The sequence below is a fragment of the Hylobates moloch genome, unplaced genomic scaffold (assembly GCF_009828535.3).
Source record: "Hylobates moloch isolate HMO894 unplaced genomic scaffold, HMol_V3 SCAFFOLD_4, whole genome shotgun sequence".
Taxonomy (NCBI): domain Eukaryota; kingdom Metazoa; phylum Chordata; class Mammalia; order Primates; family Hylobatidae; genus Hylobates; species Hylobates moloch.
The window spans coordinates 69,909,387-69,930,238 of record NW_026652279.1 but is presented as its reverse complement, the minus strand read 5'-3'; positions in this window follow the sequence as shown (position 1 = coordinate 69,930,238).

Sequence of the window (20,852 nt, the reverse complement as noted above, 5' to 3'; positions counted from 1 at the left end):
AGTCACGACTATTATGACAATTTGCAATCCTCACTATTGGCATATTGTGGGACCTAGACATATCTGGATGCTGAATTTGTCTGGTGGGCTTACAATGGCCACAGATGTTGACGCTAATAATATAACAGTATGGCATGGTTAGTCATCTAAATGAACTAGCAAGAATATGAAATATGTACCAAGTAAAATTACTGCAATGCTATATTAATATAGTAATATTTTCCTATGTTTCCTTTTGTGTTGTGTTTTTCAGGTTTGAGTGATGAACCAGTACCTTTTAAACAGTATTCTCTTTATCATTGATAAAGTATTCCTAAAGTCAAATCAAAGTTCCAGAATCTTATCTAGTCAAAGAAGTTATACATTATGAACTTAACTAATAATGATGAAATTTTCAATCATTTTGTTCTTTTTAAAATGACTTTTCTCATTCTAAAGGTCATATATATGCTTCTTTGAAAAAGCTAGGTGCAAAGCATAAAGAGTAAATAAACTTAATATTTGCATAAGTAAATGAAGAAAATACTCAATTCTGCAAAAACAGAAAACAATTGCTTAATCACCTCTGTCCTAGCACTCACTACTAGTGAGTCTGAAAAGTTTGCTGGGAAAAGATGTGTTTATTAGACTGAAGGACTGATTTTTTGAGCAAATAATTTGGCTGGTTATTAAAAATCATACTTTAAATTAATGCACAAGATATTCATATTGTCTGATAACATACAGCATTAGACAATCTCTACAAAATTTTTCAAATTATTAGTCAGATGTGGAGTTCATAATTCCTAGTGATGGGGGTTCCAGGTAGGTAAATCACGAAAAATTACTTATTTCTGAATTACATTATAACGTATAAAAATGAAAATATCTACCATTTAAAGAATATTGTGAGCAAATATATATCTAGCATAAACAGCTGTGTTACTACACACACACAGCAAATGTCACAATACTGTTTTAGAGTTGCATTCCAGAGAGAAATATATCAAGGACACCATGGCAGTTGACCCAGGTGAAAAAGGAATGGTGGCTACTATGTGAAGAGAATTTTTAAATCCAAAAATGTGCAGAATGTTCAGATACCATAGCAGCACAGAGCAGCTGCTCAGGGAAAAGTCTTGGAGGATTCTTTAAGTTTATTTGGCCCTTCCTTTTCTATCTTTTTAAGGTGTTGGTTTAAAACTTTTGACTTTAGACCTTTCTTATTTTCTAACGTAGGCATTGAGATCTCTTTAGTTTCTCTTGATAATAGTTTCTCTATACAATTTTTGCTAATATTTTATTTGATTTTCTCTTATGCAGTTGGAACGTTTTTTAATATTACTCTAAATATTATCTTTCAACATTATATTTTGAATGTTTAAAGGGAATGAGCTGGAGAAACAGCTTTCAATTAGATTACATACCCCAGTATTTTGTTAATACTAAAATTCTAGAAAGAATCTTCTAACAAATATTCATAAGTGATGGCGAAATTTAAAGAAAAGAAAATATTTCCCCCTCAATAGAAAAAAAGTTTATTTAAAACCCTGTAGAATGATACCTTCTGGAAGACCCAGTGGCCTAATGGATAGGGCATTGGCCTCCTAAAAGGATCCCTTCCCATGTAAATGCTTCTCTATGGAAAGAATTACTATCACCCAAGGAAAAAGTTATTCATATCTAATAACCGTAAGTTCTTTTAGCATAACTGGGATTTCCTCAACCTATTCATATAAATGAAATCACATTTCTAATAGTAATTCAAATTTCACTGGTTCTCACCCACATCTAGCCATATAAGAATTTCAGTAATTTGAAAATGCTTGCCCCATATTCCTTCTCCCTGCTTAATTATCCTGTGAGTGACCAGAAAACCTCTGATAATTGGTACACTATCCAGTCAGTTCCTGCGAGGTGCTTCCATTACCCACCCAGGTCTGCTACAATTCTGCAAGGATAGCTGCTGCTCACCAGATACCACCAAAGACTGTTTTCGTGCAGGAAGATGTGGTGGTGAATCCTGGGAAAATTCCTCTCTGACCTGTCTTTTCCACTCTGCTAAGAGGATCTAAAAACCTTGATGCTTATGTATCAAAATTTTAGAGAACTTTATTTATAACTCCTCTACATTGTATAGGATTCAGTGGGGAAAGGAGGGAGTCAGAAGACAAATCTAAATGTTAGAAATTATAATATTCCCAATTATTAACTACTGAAATATATCTTAATAATTTTACATAATTTTCTTTACATATTTCCAAACCCACAGGCAGATTTGTGTAAATACATTTGACATTATATATGGTGTGTGTGTGTGCATGTGAGAGAGAGACAGAGAAAGAAAGAAAGATGGAGGGAAACATTATATTAGTCTCACATAACATGAGAGTAACATAAGCAGAATTTTTTTAAAAAGGAACAGAAAGTTCCATTGCTATCCAAAAGTTCATATAAGGAGAAAAGGGGAAACCTTCCCACTTAGGTAGAAATGTATACACCTGCACAGACACAGACACACACATGCATGCAAAACACATAAAAAGAGAGTTGGGTGTCGTTCATATTCCCTAATTTGAGAGATATTGATGAGACGTTTATCTCACAATTTTCCTAAAACCGAAGTCTAAAGTTCTAAACATTTAGATTCATCTGTCTCAAGTTTTTACAACTCATTTTACATTGAGTATGAAATTATTGATTAAGTGTATCCAGAGCACCATGGCCAGGAAAGATATATAAAAGACTTATGGAAGAAGTGTGGTATCAGCCATCCATTCGCTCAAAGAAGTTCCTTTGTCCAGCAAATCTGAGTCAGGAAGATACTCTTCCTGTAAAGGAGTAGAAAACACTCCTGCCCAACTCCACAGCATGGGCAGAAGGCAGGAGCAGTGGCCAGGGATCACAGAGCACTTAGATAAAATGAAAAGAGAACACTCTTGATGTACAGAAACAGAGATAAAGTCAACTCTGTGAAATGTGCAGCAGGCATTTTTCACAGCAAATTGGAGGGAAAAAATGCCCTCTAGATTTCCTCTGTAAAAACTCTGGCATTTAAATTGAACTTAGATTTCTGCACTAAATGGCACATATAATGTCACTTTCTCCTGAAACTCCAATAAATCTACAGTAAAGAATTTTTTTAAAACATAACCTGAGAAGCATGGAGGAACAGCAAATGATACAGCAGAAGACAAGTGGCAGAAAAAGTGATTGATAGAGAATATCCAAGAAAACCAAACCTTAATTCAGCTAGTGAAGAAAGCCGAGAAATAATTTAGTTTATATCAAAGAATGCTTAATGTTGTATGGACTTATACATAAGATACCTCTCTAACTAGGAAGTCAGGGAAGCATAAATGTAAGGAGGATTAGGTTAACGTTGTTTGAGAAGCACTAAACTTGCCATTTTATATTTCTGGAGAAAAGTCTCCCTCCCCATTGCCCCATCATCATAACTTTTTCTGAAGATGTATTCATTAGAAAGGATATAATGAAAAGTCTTTGCGGTGGATTATGGTAGATGGGCTCTAACCTAAAACAGAGGGATTAGTGAACATATGCATTCAGAATGCCAAATGCCAAAGACCCCAGACCCCTTCTGTTATAGTTTGGATTTGTGTCCCTGCCCAAATCTCATGTCCAGTTATAATCCCCAGTGTTGGGGGTGGAGCCTGGTGGGATGTGATTAGATCATGGGAGGTGAATTTTTCATGAATGGTTTAGCACTACCACCTTAATGCTGTTATCATGATAGTGAGTGAGTTCTGACAAGATCTGGTTGTTTAAAAGTGTGTAGCACCTCCCCACCTCACTCTCACTCCTGCTTTTGCTGTGGGATATGCAACTCCCACTTGGCCTTCCACCATGATTGTGAGCTTCCTGAGGCCTCCCCGGGAGCAGATGCCGATGCTGTGCTTTCCTGTACAGCCTGTAGAACTGAGACAATTAAACCTCGTTTCTTTATAAATTGCCCAGTTTCAGGTATTTCTACATATCAATACGAGGACTGACTAACACACCTTCTAAAATTAGCCCAACTGTTAGTCTCCACATAAAATACATAAAAAAATTCTCTGAGGAATTTGTCAAGCCCAAGAGAAACAAGCTACACATACAGACCTAAGAGTTTCCAATAAAGTTATCACGTAGATTATCCTAGAACAATGTTTCTTAACAGTGGCATTATTAACATTTTAGACTGGATAATTCTTTGTTGTATGGGGCTGTCCTGGGTATTGCAGGATGTTTAGTAACACCCTTGGCCTCTTCCCTTTAGATACCAGTAGCACTTCCCCTCTCTGATTCATGATGATGAAAAATGTCTTCAGGCATTGCCAAATATCCTGTGAGAGGCAAAATTACACCTCGTTAAGAATCAGTGCCTTAGAGTGACACTTTAACTATCTTCACACATCTCCCACTCTCACCTTAATTAGAAATACCAAGTATCTGAAGAAAATCTCTACATAGAAAATAGAGGCCAAAATAAACAAAGAACAAAAATAATATAAAAACAGACTATGAGAAGAAAGTTTCAAAATATATCTTTAATATAATTTAAGAGATTAGTCATTGCATTAATACAGCAATCATGAAGTCTTTAAAAATCTCTATTGAGAGAACAAATAGGAGTTCCTGAAAATTAAAAATAAGATAAATTAAAGGAAAACACAGATGGATTAGAAGACAAAGTTTAAATATTAAAGAAATATATTAAAGCAAAGAGAAAATAGTAGAGAAAATATATTAAATCCAGAAGAGTAGTTTTTGAGGCACAACCTCTAAATAGGGGCTCTTGAAAAAGATAAAAAACTAAGGAGGACAAAGGATAAAAGAAATATTACAAGATAATTTTTGAGAAAAATTCGAGAACATCTAGTATTAAAGGACATGAGCCTCCTGACTGATCCCCGCAAAATGCATAAAGATAGTTCCAAGCCAAGGCATGTCACAACTCTCTGAACACCTGTGTCAGAGACATACTACAATCAGTGCAAAATAAAAGAGACCAGAGTGACTTCATATTCTCCACAGTAACATGTCTGCCAGGGCCCCCATGACAAAATTCCACAGATTAGGTAGCTGAGATGTTTTGGATGTTTGTCTCCTCTATATCTCATGTTGAAATGTGATCCCTGATGTCAGAGTGGGGAGTGTTCGAGTCACAGGGGCAGTCCTTCATGAATGGCTTGGTGCCCTCCCCACAATAATGAATTCATGCAGCAGCTGGCTGTTTAGAAGAGCCTGGCATCTCTCTTGCTCCCTGTCTCACCTTGTGATATACCAGCTCCCCTTCCCTTCCACCATAACCAAAAGCTTCCTGGGCTTGACCAGAAGTCAAGCAGATGCTGATGCCGTGCTCGTACAGCCTGCAGAACCATGAGCCAAATAAACCTCTTTTCTTTACAACTTACCCAGCCTGAGGTATTCCTTTATAGCTATGTAAATGGACTAATACAGTAGCTTAAACAAAAGAAATTTCTTTTCTTACAGCCTGGCAGTTAGGTGTCCAAGATATAAGTGTTGGTAGGTTTACTTTCTCCCAAGGCTAATCTCCATGGCTTGCAGGTGTCTGCCTTCTCACTGCATTCTCACATGGTCAGTCACATTAAATTAAAGCCCTATGCTTATCTCATTTAACCTTATACCTCATTAAAAGCCCTATCTCCAAATATGGTTACCTTGGGAGTTAGGGCTTCAACATATGAAACTGAGGGGGACATAATTCAGTCAATAACATATGGGGAGCTGAAATACAAGAGCAAAGTACCTTCCAAACTCTGAAGAATAATAACTTCCAACCTAAAGTATTATCATCACTTTAAAGAATGTATTGAGTATATTTAGAAAACCCCATTGTCTCAGCCCAAAATCTCCTTAAGCTGATAAGCAACTTCAGCAAAGTCTCAGGATACAAAATCAGTGTGCAAAAATCACAAGCATTCTTATACACCAATAATAGACAGAGCACCAAATCATGAGTGAACTCCTATTCACAATTGCTACAAAGAGAATAAAATACCTAGGAATCCAACCTACAAGGGATGTGAAGGACCTCTTCAAGGAGAACTACAAACCACTGCTCAACGCAGTAAAAGTGGACACAAACAAATGGAAGAACATTCCATGCTCACAGATAGGAAGAATCAATATTGTGAAAATGGCCATACTGCCCAAGGTAATTTACAGATTCAATGCCATCCCCATCAAGTTACCAATGACTTTCTTCACAGAATTGGAAAAAAAAAAACTAAAGTTCATATGGAACCAAAAAAGGGCCCACATTGCCAAGACAATCCTAAGCAAAAAGAACAAAGCTGGAGACATCATGCTCCCTGACTTCAAACTATACTACAAGGCTACAGTAACAAAAACAGCATGGTACTTGTACCAAAATAGAGATATAGATCAATGGAACAGAACAGAGGCCTCAGAGGTAACACCACACATCCACAACTATCTGATCTTTGACAAACCTGACAAAAACAAGAAATGGGGAAAGGATTCCCTATTTAATAAATGGTGCTGGGAACACTGGCTAGCCAAATGTAGAAAACTGAAACTGCATCCCTTCCTTACATCTTATACAAAAATTAATTCAAGATGGATTAAAGACTTAAATGTTAGACATAAAACCATAAAAACCCTAGAAGAAAACCTAGGCAATATCATTCAGGACATAGGCATGGGCAAGGACTTCATGTCTAAAACACCAAAAGCAATGGCAACAAAAGCCAGAATTGACAAATGGGATCTAATTAAACTGAAGAGCTTCTGCACAGCAAAAGAAACTACCATCAGACTGAACAGGCAACCTACAGAATGGGAGAAAATTTTTGCAATCCACGCATCTGACAAAATGCTAATATCCAAAATCTACAAAGAACTCAAACAAATTTACAAGAAAAAAATCAAACAACCCCATCAAAAAGTGGGTGAAAGATATGAACAGACACTTATCAAAAGAAGACATTTATGCAGCCAACAGACACATGAAAAAATGCTCATCATCACTGGTCATCAGAGAAATGCAAATCAAAACTACAATGAGATACCATCTCACACCAGTTAGAATGGTGATCATTAAAAAGTCAGGAAACAACAGGTGCTGGAGAGGATGTGGAGAAATAGGAACATTTTTACACTGTTGGTGGGACTGTAAACTAGTTCAACCATTGTGGAAGACAGTGTGGTGATTCCTCAAGGATCTAGAACTAGAAATACCATTTGACCCCGCCATCCCATTACTGGGTATATACCCAAAGGATTATAAATCATTCTACTATAAAGACACATGCACACTATGTTTATTGTGGCACTATTCACAATAGCAAAGACTTGGAACCAACCCAGATGTCCATCAATGATAGACTGGATTAAGAAAATGTGGCACATATACACCATGGAATACTATGCAGCCATAAAAAAGGATAAGTTCATGTCCTTTACAGGGACATGGATGAAGCTGGAAACCATCATTCTGAGCAAACTATTGCAAGGACAAAAATCCAAATACCGCATGTTCTCACTCATAGGTGGGAATTGAATGAGAACACTTGGACACAGGGCAGGGAACATCACACAGCAGTGCCTGTCATGGGTTGGGGGTATGGGGGAGGGATAGCATTAGGAGAAATACCTAATGTAATTGACAAGCTAATGGGTGCAGCAAACCTACATGGCACATGTATACATATGTAACAAACCTGCACGTTGTGCACATGCACCCTAAAACTTAAAGTATAATAAATAAATAAATAAATAAATAAGAATGTATTGAGTGGAAAAATGGATCAAAGACCCTTTCAATTTACTTACTACAGCCCACAAAAGCCATATTTATCCTACCATCTACTACTGGTTAACTACCATGTTGGTTTTCTACCACACAACTAGCAGGTCACAACATTCATGATCAAATTTTTTTAAAAAGTCACTTAAGGGAATTTTAGCAAATGAGGAACAAAATTTACCCCTGTTCCCCCCAACCCCAATTTGAAACAAGTGGTTCTCATGTGGGAACTGAGAATTCAGAAGAAAACATAACAAGACCCCCAAGGGGATGTCCAGAGAGACTAGCTTAGCAACTAAAACATTTGACTTTTTAAATTAAAAATTACATAAACAAATTGGCATGTATTCACCACGAATAACCAGATTTGTGGTAAGACTTAGTGTAAGAAATATCACAACCAGACAGAAACATCATCACTCACACACATCAACACACAAAGACAGAAAATGAAATTTTAAAAAAGCATTAGAGTATACAGTTCCAAAAGCCTTACAGTACTGATAATAACATATGAAAAAAAAGAAACAAAATTCAAAGCATAAGATATTTTTTCTTGACTTGAAAAGAAAAAATCTGTGTTGCCTTCAGGACAAAAGAATGTCACCAAATCTTAATAAGGATTGTGCTATGGTTTGAATTTCCCTCCAAAACTCATGTTGAAACTTAATCCCCAATTTGACAGTATTGAGAAATAAGGCCTTTAAAATGTGATCAGATCATAAGGGTAATCCATTGGGTTAACAAAGTATTGGTTTACTATGAGAGTGGAACTGATAGCCTTACAAAAAGAGGAAGAGACACCGGAATAAGCACTTTCAGCCTCCTTGCCACGTGAAACCCTGCACCCCCTCAGGACTCTACAGAGTCCCCAGCAGCAAGTAGGCACCCACCTGATGCAACTCCTATACCTTGAACTTCTCAGCCTCCATTACTGTAAAAAATTAATTCTTTTGAATATAAATTATTCAGTGCCAGGTATTCTGTTATAAGCAATAGAAAACACTAAAACAGATTGATAAGGAAAGAAGTAAACTCGACATATTTGGGTAAAATTTGCATACTAATGATAAAGAGAAAAACTTACAGGTTAATAGAAAGAATGGATTATTTTAAAAACTAAAAGAATCTGTCATAGGATGGCTCAATATCTGCCACGCTGAAAGCTAAAAAACCTGAAATAATATCTATAGACTACTGAAAGAAGATTGCATTCCAAAGAGCCTATGCCCAATCAAAATATTAATCATCCCAAAGACATGTGAAGATTCAGAAATTATGTGGCTCATATGCTTATTCTGAGGAAAATTATAGGTGAAATGCTGTTACCAAATAAAAATTAAATAATTTGTTTTACTGGGAAAAAAGAAATAAAATAAACATAATAACAAAAGAATATTGGTGTATATTGTTGTTTCTTTTTTTTTCCTTTTTTTTTTTTTTTTTTTTTTTGAGAAGGAGTCTCACTCCGTCACCCAGGCTGGAGTGCAGTGGTGCAGCCTCAGGTCACTGCAACCTCTGCCTCCCAGGTCCAAGTGATTCTTCCGTTTCAGCCTCCCAAGTAGCTGGAACTACAGGTGTGCACCACCACACCCGGAAATTTTTTCATATTTTTAGTAGAGACAGGATTTCACAGTGTTAGCTAGGATGGTCTCGATCTCCTCACCTCGTGATCCGCCCACCTCAGCCTCCCAAAGTGCTGGGATTACAGGTGTGGGCCACTGTGCCCAGCCTATTGGTAAGTTTCAAAAGGATATAGCTAATGTGATCAGAAATGTATAATGTAAAGTTTAAGTCAAGGTGTCAGACATTGTTGCTAGTCAACAATACACAGCTCTTTCCTGGACACATGCTTCCTTGGGAGGACTCTGCTTTCTTAACTCCTTGGTGAGGCATGGCCATGTGACTTGCTTTGGTAATTAGAAGCAATCTGTGCCTCTTTCATGGAAAAGCATGTAATTGTCATCTTCTGTTCTGCAATGTGTTCTCCTCCTACAAAATGAAAACATGTATTGATGTGAAGATGCAGAATCTCACATAAAGGGCAACTACCCTGAAACTCACCCTAGACCTGGTGTATTGGTCCACTTTCACACTGCTGTAAAGAAATATCTAGAGACTGGGTAATTTATAAAGGGAAGAGGTTTAATTGACTCAGCTCTGCATGGCTGGAGAGGCCTCAGAAAACTTACAATCATGGTGGAAGGCGAAGGGGAAGCAAGTTTGGACCTTTTTCACATGGTGGCAAGAGAGAGAAGAGTGTGAGTGAAAGGGGAACAGCCCCTTACAAAACCATCAGATCCTGTGAGAACTCACCCACTATCATAAGAACAGAGTGGGGAAAACTGCCCTCATGATCCAGTCACCTCCCACTGGGTTCCTGCCTTGACACATCGGGATTATGGGGATTACAAATCGAGATGAGATTTGAGTGGGGACAAAGAAACCAAGCATATCACCTGAGAAATAACTAAATAAAGCTTCATTGAGTTAAGCCACTGATATGTTAGGGTTATGAGATACTATAGTATAACCTGGATTTCTGTCACCAATATAGTACTATTTCTTGAAACTGATATGCTCTAAATGAACACCTAATAATGGCCTAGTAGGTAGTGTTCTAAATCGTCTCAGCAAAACCTGGAACAGATGTGGAGGTGGGAGAGAAAGGGAAGAGGAGTAGGGGCAAGAAACAATGAATGTGGGAAAGTAAGCTAATTTAAAGGTCTCATCTGGGGAGACAGAAGAGAAAACTGAAATAAACCTACTATTTTCTTTTAATATTATAATGGAGAAATATTGTTTAATTAGAAAAGTAAAAGGAACTACTTACAGAACTGAAAATTACAGTAGTATGTTCAAATGAAAATGGAAAAAAGGAATAAATAGGAGCTTGAACAAGCCAGAAAAAGTAAAATGAAGGAGAAAAAAGCAAAAACAACAATAAACATAAACAAAGGAAAACATAAGCTTAAAAAGAGTGCTTTCAATAAAACCAATCAAATCTATGTTGATGCAATATCCAAACATTCTGAGTTACATTATAAAAATCCTAGACTGTTAAATAGGGTTCTAAAAACTAACCCCAGTTATACTGGTTTACAGGTAACAAATTAAGCAGTAAAAAAAAAAGTTGAAAATGAAAAGAATAAACACAGATACAGAAATTTCAAACGAGTACAAGAAGAAGTAAAAATATGTTACCAGAAAGAGGATTTCAAGGTCAAAAGCATCAAAAATAGAGAAAAAAAGTACTTAAGAATAAACTATGTAATCTACATAGAAAGTATAGCAATATTATTTTAAGCATCAAATTATATTGCAGTTATATATATATCAAGCAAATACCCCTAGAAATAAAAGGTCAATGCCATAAAAGCACAATTATAGTGTGAGGTTTTAATACACCACTTTCAGAATTTGACATGTCCATCAAACCAGGAATAAATACAGAAAACACAATAAACAAGCTCAATTTAGCATACCCGTAAAAATAGTATTATCCTTCATGTTATGTATTGCTATTCTGTATCTACAAAGGAAAACTTAATAAGATTTCGATAAAATACATATTTGGTGGGCAATATTTCCTGCTCGATTGTGATATAAGAAAGCTTGAGAAATAAGCAAAGTATTAACCAAATATTAATTATAAAGACATTGAGGGACACCCTCTTAAAAATCCATGATAAAATGTCAAAACCAAAACCAATATTATGATTTATCCAGAAAGAGAATCGTCCACTCAAGAAGCAGAAACCTAATAAACACAAAGCAAGATGCTCAACCTTGGTATATTTCAGGGAAAAGCAAATTAAAGCAATAAATACATACCATATTTTAGATATTAATTTTAAAAACGAAAGTGCAATACATTCAATGCTGAGAAATAATGGGATGAAAATTGCTTTCTCATACTTTACTGGTGGAACTATAAACTAATACAATTTTTTGAAAAATATATAGTATCCTTTAACCATGTTTAGAAATAACTCCATATCAGAAATTGAAATAAATACTTAAGATTATATTTTAAAGATTTTTGGAAGTATTCCTGTGACAATAAAAGACCAAGGAATATCTGAAAAGCCCATTAAGAACAGAATAAAAAAATCAGTTGTATTACATTTCTTCTATGCGGTACTATTCAATTATAACAAGATAACTTTGAAAAAGAAGTGTTTCTTTTGATTTAAAGGAATATTGATGATAAATTTTTGAATAGGAGAAACAAGTTGCTGATTAATGTTATATAATATTGATCCTATTTCTGTAAAATCAAACAATAGACCCACATATTCTTAAAAAACTCCTTCATATATGCATTTTTATATGACAATGGAAATGTGAAAGAATACACAAAAGCTGTTAATAATATATCACAGTGTAAGCATGAAAATGGACATTACAAGTTTAGACCTACATTATTTTTGAGAAATTACAAGAAAAATTTTAAAAATATAAGAGATTTCAAATATCTGTAGTAATCAAGGTATAAACGTCTTAAAATGCATAATCTTTGGAGTTCAATATATTTGACTACTTAATTAATAAATATATTCTTATTATAACTTTCTTTTTAAATGCTGCTTGCTAATAACTGAAACACGGACAAATGCAAAATAATCCTGTGACTTCACAGGGCTGAATTAGATCTCAGCTGAAAATGGCTCTCTCTCCTTACAGCAAGCTATTTCAATCGTTGCAAAATTTTAGAACAAATTGAATAATGACTTTAATTTTAATTTAATTTGTATTAATATAGCTCTTTTTTGTTTCATAGAAAGTGTATCATTCAGAATTCAATAAGAAAAGTAAATATACTAAGGAAAAACAAACTATACGTGTGTGGGGGAGGTGGGTGTTGGTGTGGGTGTATATATATATATAAAATACACTGATATGTTATATATAATATATAAAATTTTATACCATAGTTAAAAAACTTCTGTAAGGCAAATCCCTTTAGTAAATCCATATATGTGGTTAAGCAATCTCTGCAAGGCTGCTGTCTTCACACCTGATGCTAGTCCATAGAGCTCATAGCCGGAAAGTGAGATGGATGTAAAACAAGGGAATTCACAAGGTTAAAAACCACACACATGAGGTGGAATTCCATCAGGAAGATTTGAAACCAGCAGTTCTTGTTTCTTCTAAGAGCATGGTCTGAGTATCCTGCAGAAATTGAGGACCATCCTCATGGAGCTAAACACAATACACCATGACTAGTTGTCAGAGAAGCTGAGAGATTCGGGGGATAACAAAGCAGTTGCAAGTCCAGCAGTTGATTCAGGCCACCAGGGAGAGTCTACAAATCAGCAACAATTGGTATGAGTTACAGAATGTCTGCTGTTTCCTTTCTGTCCTCTAAATTTCCCAAGAATATCCCTTGTAAGTCACCTAAATGGAAATATACAAAGGGGAATTCTAGGAAATATAATTCAGCTAAGCCAATCTGACACATTAAAAAGCCACCACAAAGTATATATGGTTTTAGATAAGAGCATGGCCTCCGAAGAGAGACTACACAAGTTCAAATCCCTTCACCACCAGTTATAAATTGTGTGAACTGGGAAACATAATTGTTACTTACTATAATGTGAAACTTTTAAAATAATAAAGTCTGAATGATATGGTTTTTATTAACATGAAACTTGCTCTTTAGTTTTGTCAGTCCAATTTTCTTGCCTTGTGGAAGGCATGATATTCCAAACCATGGGTTGGAAAACAATGACTCATGGACCATATATGCCATGTGGCCTGTTGTTTTTCGCTCACAAGCTAAAATGGTTTTTATATTTTTAAAGGTTGTGAAAAAATGAATATATTACAGAGGCTATATGTGGCCTGCAAAGCCTAACATATTTACTATGTGCCTTTTTAGATAAAGTTTGCCAATCCCTATTGTAAAAAACCAGTGCTAAGTAATAGAATGTGAACCACAAATATGAGTCACATATGCATTTCTAGATTTTCTAGTAGTCACATTTTAAATAGTAGAAATGAGACAGGTGAAATTGATTTTTATTTCTATTTTTTATTAACCCAGTATCTCCAAAATATCTCAATATGCAATCAATGAAACATTATTAATAAGATATTTTAGGACATTGGCAAAATGGCAGAATGTTAAATCCCCCAGCATCCCTTTTCAAACAAAAATACAACCAAAAACTATTCCAAGGCAAGAATACCATTCTGAGTTCACCAGAACCCAGTTGAGAGAAGTGGAAAACCACCCCCAGGGCAACAGAACGGAGAGAACCCACAACTAGTAAGAGAAACAGTCATTTTGGAGCATCAGCCATGCCCACATAACACCACTCACAGAGAATTTCCCTAGAACCATAGTTTCCAAGGGAAGAGGAGGAAAATGGAGGTGGACATTTGATCTCCCCAGCAGTTTGGGAATTTTTATAGAAAGCCAACTCCAGTTGCATACATGGGAAACACTGGGAGTGCCATGAGGGATAACCCACATGGAGCAAACTGGGGACAGAGAGGACACTGACAGTAGTGAAGAGCATGCCGATCTTGGCAGCTACTCTGTTCTCTTATCAGCAGGACATCATGTGGAAGAGACTGGCTAGTGCTATGCCACTGTATGAGGCAGAGTCCACAAGAAGGTCCAAATCCCTGGCCAAACGTTCAACAAAGCCCAGATGCTCCCAGGGAGCCTTTGTCTGGCTTGGAACTACTAAAAGGTCAGGATTAACTTCCAATTCCTGCTTAAGGTTTCCCCAGACTGGTAAACAATGAAAGGGCATCAGTACAATTCTGGGGAGACATTTATATTCCAGTGCTCACCACAAGTCTCCTCCAGACTGGGAAAAGATACCAGGGCAGCGATTTAGTTCCAGAGCAGAGTTTAAGGTTTGGTGTTCACTGTAAGTTTTTTTCCAGACCAGAAAACAATGACAAGGCAATAAGTTAGTTCTAAGGCAGTGTTTTAGTTCTGCTACTCGCTATGTGTATTCTTCAGAATGGAAAGAAACAGCAGGCCAATGTTTAAGTTCCAATAGTAAGGAGTAAAGTTCTAACACGACCAAAGAACTGCATAAAATGAAAGAGGTGGTTGCCTCCTCTAACGCACAGGCATCGATGTAAAGATGCAAGGATCATGAAAGCTTGTGTAAATATGGTATCATCAAAAGAAGCCAACAAAGCTCGAGCAATTGACCCAGAAGACCTGAAGATCTATGAAATGTTAAGACATGGAATTCAGAATAAGGATCTTAAATAAGTTCAGAAAATAATGAGAAAATGCAAACAGAAAATTAATAAAATTTAGAAAATAATCTGGAAACAAAATGAGAAATTTGACCAAAAAATAGAAATCCCAGACATAAAAAATACAATAACTAATGAAAACATTTCTTCCAATGCTCTAACACCACACTTGGTCAAACAGATAAAAGAATTAGCAAGTCTGAAGATAGAATATGTGAAATTATATAGTCAAAAGAGGGAAAAAAAGAATTAAAAAGAGAGGGGAAGAAGGCCTATGAGACCTGGCCTTGATGTGACATGATCAAACAAAGTAACCAACAGATAATAGAAATTTCTGATAAAGATGAAAAGTCCTAGAAAATATATTTAAGGAAATAATGGCTGAAGAATTTCCAAATCTAGAGTAAAATGACACCATCCAGGTACATAAAGCTCAGAGGACACCAATCAAATTCAACCTGAACAGGAAATTCCTATGGCACATCATAATCAAATTAGCAAAAATCAAGGACAAAAAGAATAAATACTCAAAACAGCAAGAAAAAATAAATATAGCACATTCAATGGAGCCCCAGTACAGCTTTCTGCAGATTTCTCAGCAGAAACTCCGCAGGCCAGGAGAGAGTGGGATGCTGTATTTAAAGTGCTGAAGGAAAAACTACCAGCCAAAAACAGTGTACTAAAAAAGCTATCCTTCAAACATGAAGGAAAGATAGTCATTCCCAGACAAACAAACTCTGAAAGAATTCACCAACACCAGATCTATCTTACCAGAAATGCTAAACTAAGTTTTCAAACTGAAAGAAACGGAGGTTACTGTGTAACAAGAAAACATCTGACCATATTAAATTAACTGGGGGAAAAAAAAACCAGGCCAAGCACGGCAGCTCATGCTTATAATTCCAGCACTTTGGGAGGCTGAGATCAGAGGATTGCTTGAGCTTAGGAGTTCAAGACCAGCCAGAGCAATATGGTGAAAGCAACAAAAAATACAAAAATTGGCCAAGCACAGTGGTGTAAGCCTGCAGTCCCAGCTACTCGGAAGGCTGACGTAAGAGGATCACTTGAGCCCAGGAGGTTGAAGCTGCAGTAAGCCATGATCATACCATTGTACTGTAGCCTGGGTAACAGAATGAGACCCTATCCCTAGCTAAAAGCAAAATAAAATTAAAAAAAGACACAATTCAGAATACTCTAATACTATAATTAAGGTAAGAAAACCACTTATATCTTAAGTAAGAAGATTAAAAGACAAAACTATTATAAATGATTATAATTACAAAAATTGATTAATAGATAAATAATATAAAAAGGTGTAAATTATAGAATCAAAAGCTTCAAAAAGTCAAAATATGGGAGGGAGGATTTGTGTTAAAGTGTAGAGTTTGTTTTTGTTGCTTTTCTTTGCAATTAGTTAAGTCATAATCAGTTTAAAGTAATCTGTTTTAAGATTACTTGCAACCCTCATGGTAACCACAAAGCAAAAACCTATAATAGATACACTAAAAATAAATAACACGGGATCAAAACGTACTACTAGAGAAAATCACTTAACCACAAAGGAAGACAATAAGAGAGGAAAAGAGGAAGAAAAGGATCTATACAACAAACAGAAAATAAGAAACAATATGGCAGTAGTAAACCCTTATCTATCAATAATAACCTTGAATATAAATGGATGAAATATTCCAATTAAAAGACAAAGTCGCTGAATGGATAAAAACTAAGACCCAACAATATTCTATCTACAAGAAACTCACTTTACCTATAAAGACAAGTACAAACTGTAAGTGAAGAGAAGGAAAAATATATTCATGCAAGTGGTAACCAAAATAGAGGAAGAGTAGCCATACTTAGATAAAATACAGTTTAAGACAAAAATGGTTTTTAAAAGTCCATTCTACAATAATAAGGGGACCAAAAGCAAGAGATATCCTCTTAAACATAATATAAGAGGATACATAACATACATGCATAGTTTATAATTATAAATACACAGGCACCCAATAATGGAGCACCCAAGTGTATAAAACAAATATTAATAGAACTAAAGGGAGAAATTGATCCAGTACAATAATAGTAGGGAACTTCAACACTCCTCTTTCAACAATGGGAAGATCATCCAGACAGAAAGTCAACAAAAAACATCAGAGTTAAACTGAACTTTAAACCAAATGAACTTAACAGACATTAACAGAACACTCTATTGAACAGCTGCAGAATACACATATTTTTCTCAATGGCACATAAAACATTTTCTAGGATAGACTACATATTACAGCACAAAAAAGTCAACACTTTTTTAAAAACTGAAATTATAGCAAGTATCTTTGCTGATCACAATGAAATAAATCTGGAAATCAATGTCAGAAACAATATTAAAAACTGTACAAATTCATGGATAATAAACGACATGTTCCTGAATAACAAATGGGCCAATGAAGAAACGAAAATAAATTTTAAAATTTCTTGAGACAAACATAAATAGATATACAACATAGCGAAACTTATGGGATACAGTGAAAACAGTTCCAGAAGGAAAGTTTACAGCAATAAATGCCTACATCAAAAAAGTAGAAAGACTTCAAATAAATACCTAATGTTGCACCTCTAGTAAGTAGAAAAGCATAAACAGAACAAACCCCAAATTAGTAGAAGGAATGAAATAACAAGATCAGATCAAAAGTAAATGAAATTGAAACTAAAAAAAAAAAAAATCGACAAAACAAAAAGTCTGTTTTCTAAATAAACAAACAAAATTAACAAATCTTAAGTTAGACTAAAAAAAAAAGGAGAGAAGACCCAAATAAATACAATCAGAGCAAAAAAGGAAGCATTAGAACAGACACCACAGAAATACAAAGAATAATGAGACAATTAAGAATAGCTATACACAAACGAATTGGGAAACCTAGATGAAATGGATAAATTTTTGGACATATGTAACCTGCCAAGATTCAATTATGAAGAAATAGAAAACCTGGGCAGATAATAATGAGTAATGAGATTGATCAGTAATTGTGTCTTCCATCAAAGAAAAGCCCAGGATCTTACAGCATCACTGAGGACTTTTACCAGACTTTTCTATTCTTATGTTTATACTAATACCAATTCTACTCAAACTATTTCAAAAAATTGAAGAAGATGGAATACTTCCAAATATATTCTATGAGGCCAGCAGTACCCTGACACCAAAACAAGACATAAACACACAAAAAATAAACAAATGAAAAACTGTAAGCCAATATTCCTGATAAACACAGATGCAAAATCCTCAACAAAATACTAGCAAATGAAATTCAACAACATATTAAAAAGTCTAATTATTATGATCAAATGGGATGCAAGAATGGTTCAACATATGCAAAAAATAAACATTTTACATTATATTAACAGAGCCAGGAATAAAAGCCATATAGTCATTTCAATTGATGCTGAAAATAATTCAATAAAATTTAATATCCCTTTGTGATAAAGACTCCCAACAAACTAGGTCTAGAAGGAATATATCTCAAACCAATAATTAGGCCATATATGACAAGCCCACAGGTATCCTCATACTGAATGGGGAAAAGCTGAAAGCTTTCTCTCTGAGATCTAGAAGAAGGCAAGGATGTTCACATTCCCCACTTTTATTCATCATAGTACTGGAAGTTCTAGCCAAAACAATTAGGGAAGAGAAAGAAATTGGAAAGGAAGAAGTCAAATTATTCTGGTTCTCAGACAACAGCATTCTAACCCAAAGATTCCATCAAAGAACCGTTAGAGCTGATAAATCAGTTCAGTGAAGTTGCAGAACACACAAAAAAATCAATGTACAAAATCAGTAGCATTTATACACTCCAACAGTGAACAATCTGAAAAAAAAAAAAAGAAAACATCCTGTCAGATGTATAGTTTGTGAATATTTTCTCCCATTTGCAGGTTGTCTGTTCACTTAGTTGAATATTTCTTTTGCTGTGCAGAAGCTTTTTAGTTTAATTAAATCACATTTGTCTATTTTTGTTTTTCTTGCTTATACTTTTGAGGTATTAGTCAAGAATTATTTGCCTAGACCAATATCTGGAAGAATTTTTCCTAAATTTTCTTCTAGGATTTTTATATTTTCAGGCCTTACATTTAATTCTTTAATAGATCTTGAGTTGATTATTGTACATGGTGAGAGATTTAGGTCCAGTTTCATTTTTCTGCTTGTGCCAGTCCAATTTTCCCAGCACTATTCATTGGAAAGGTTGTCCTTTCCCTGTCTATGTTCTTGTTAACCTTGTCAAAGATCAGTTAGCTGTGGATATGTGGCTTTATTTCTGGTCTCTCTGTTCTGTTCCATTCATCTGTGTGTCTATTTCTATACCAGAACCAGGCTGTGCTGTTTACCATAGCTTTGTAATATAATTTGAAGTCAGGTAATATAATGCCTAGAGCTTCGCTCTTTTTGTTTATGATTGCTTTGGCTATTTGGGCTCTTTTCTGGTTCCACATGAATCTTAGGATTATAATTTTCTAATTCTGTGGAAAATGACATTGGTATTTTAATAGAGATTGCATTCAATCTGTAAATCGCTTTGGTCAGTATAGTCATTTTAACGATACTAATTCTTCTAATTCAGAAGTGTGGGATTTTTTTCATTTGTTTGTGTTCTCTTCAATTTTTTTCATCAGTGTTTTGTAAGGTTCCTTGCAGAGATTTTTTACCTTTTTGGTTAAATTTATTCCTAAATATTTTATATTTTTAGGTAGGTATTACAAATGGGATTGCATTCTTGAATTTCTTTCTTGGCTAGATCGTTAATGGTGTATAGAAACACTACTGATTTTTGTATGTTGATATTGTATCCTGCAACATTACTGACTTTATCAAATCTGTTTTACTAGACATAAGAACATATTATCAGCAAAGAGGAACAATTTGACTTCTTCTTTTCGAATTATTTTTTGTTTGTTTGTTTGTTTGAGATGGAGTCTTGCTCTGTCACCCAGGCTGGAGTGCAGGGGCATGATCTCAGCTTACTGCAAGCTCCACCTCCCGGGTTCATGCCATTCTCCTGCCTCAGCCTCCTGAGTAGCTGGGACTACAAGTGGCCGCCACCATGCCCAGCTAATTTTTGTATTTTTAGTAGAGACAGGGTTTCATCATGTTAGCCAGAATGGTCTCGATCTCCTGACCTCATGATCTGCCCGCCTTGGCCTCCCAAAGTGCTGGGATTACAGGTGTGAGCCGCCACACCCGACCTTGAATACGTTTTTATGCTTTCTTTTTCCTGATAGCTCTGCCTAAGACTTTTAGTACTATGTTAAATTGGAGTGGTGAAAGTGGGTATTCTTGTTTTGTTGTAGTTCTGACAGAAAAGGCTTTCAACTTTTTCTCATTCAGTATGACATTTGCTATGGGTTTTCCATATATGGTCTTTATTACTGTTAGTTATGTTCCTTATGTGCCTACTTCATTGAGAGTTTTGAACGTGAAAGGATGTTGAATTTTATCAAATGCTTTTTCCCCATCTATTGAGATGATCATATGGTTTTTGTCTTTCATTATGTTAATGTGATGTATCACATTTATTGATTTGCATATGTTGAACCATCCCTGGTATAAATCCCACCTGATGGTGATGTATTGTCTTTTTAATATGCTGGAATGCTGTTTTTAGTATTTTGTTGAAGATGTTTGCATCTATGTTTATCAGGGTAATCAGCCTGTAGTTTCTGTTGCTGTTGTTGTTGTATCCTCGGTTTTGGTATCAAGGTAATAATGCTGACAGAATGGGTTAGGAAGAATTCTCTCCTCTTCAATTTTTTTGAATAGTTTCAGGAGGATTAGTGTTAGTTCTCTGTATCTTTGGCAGAATTT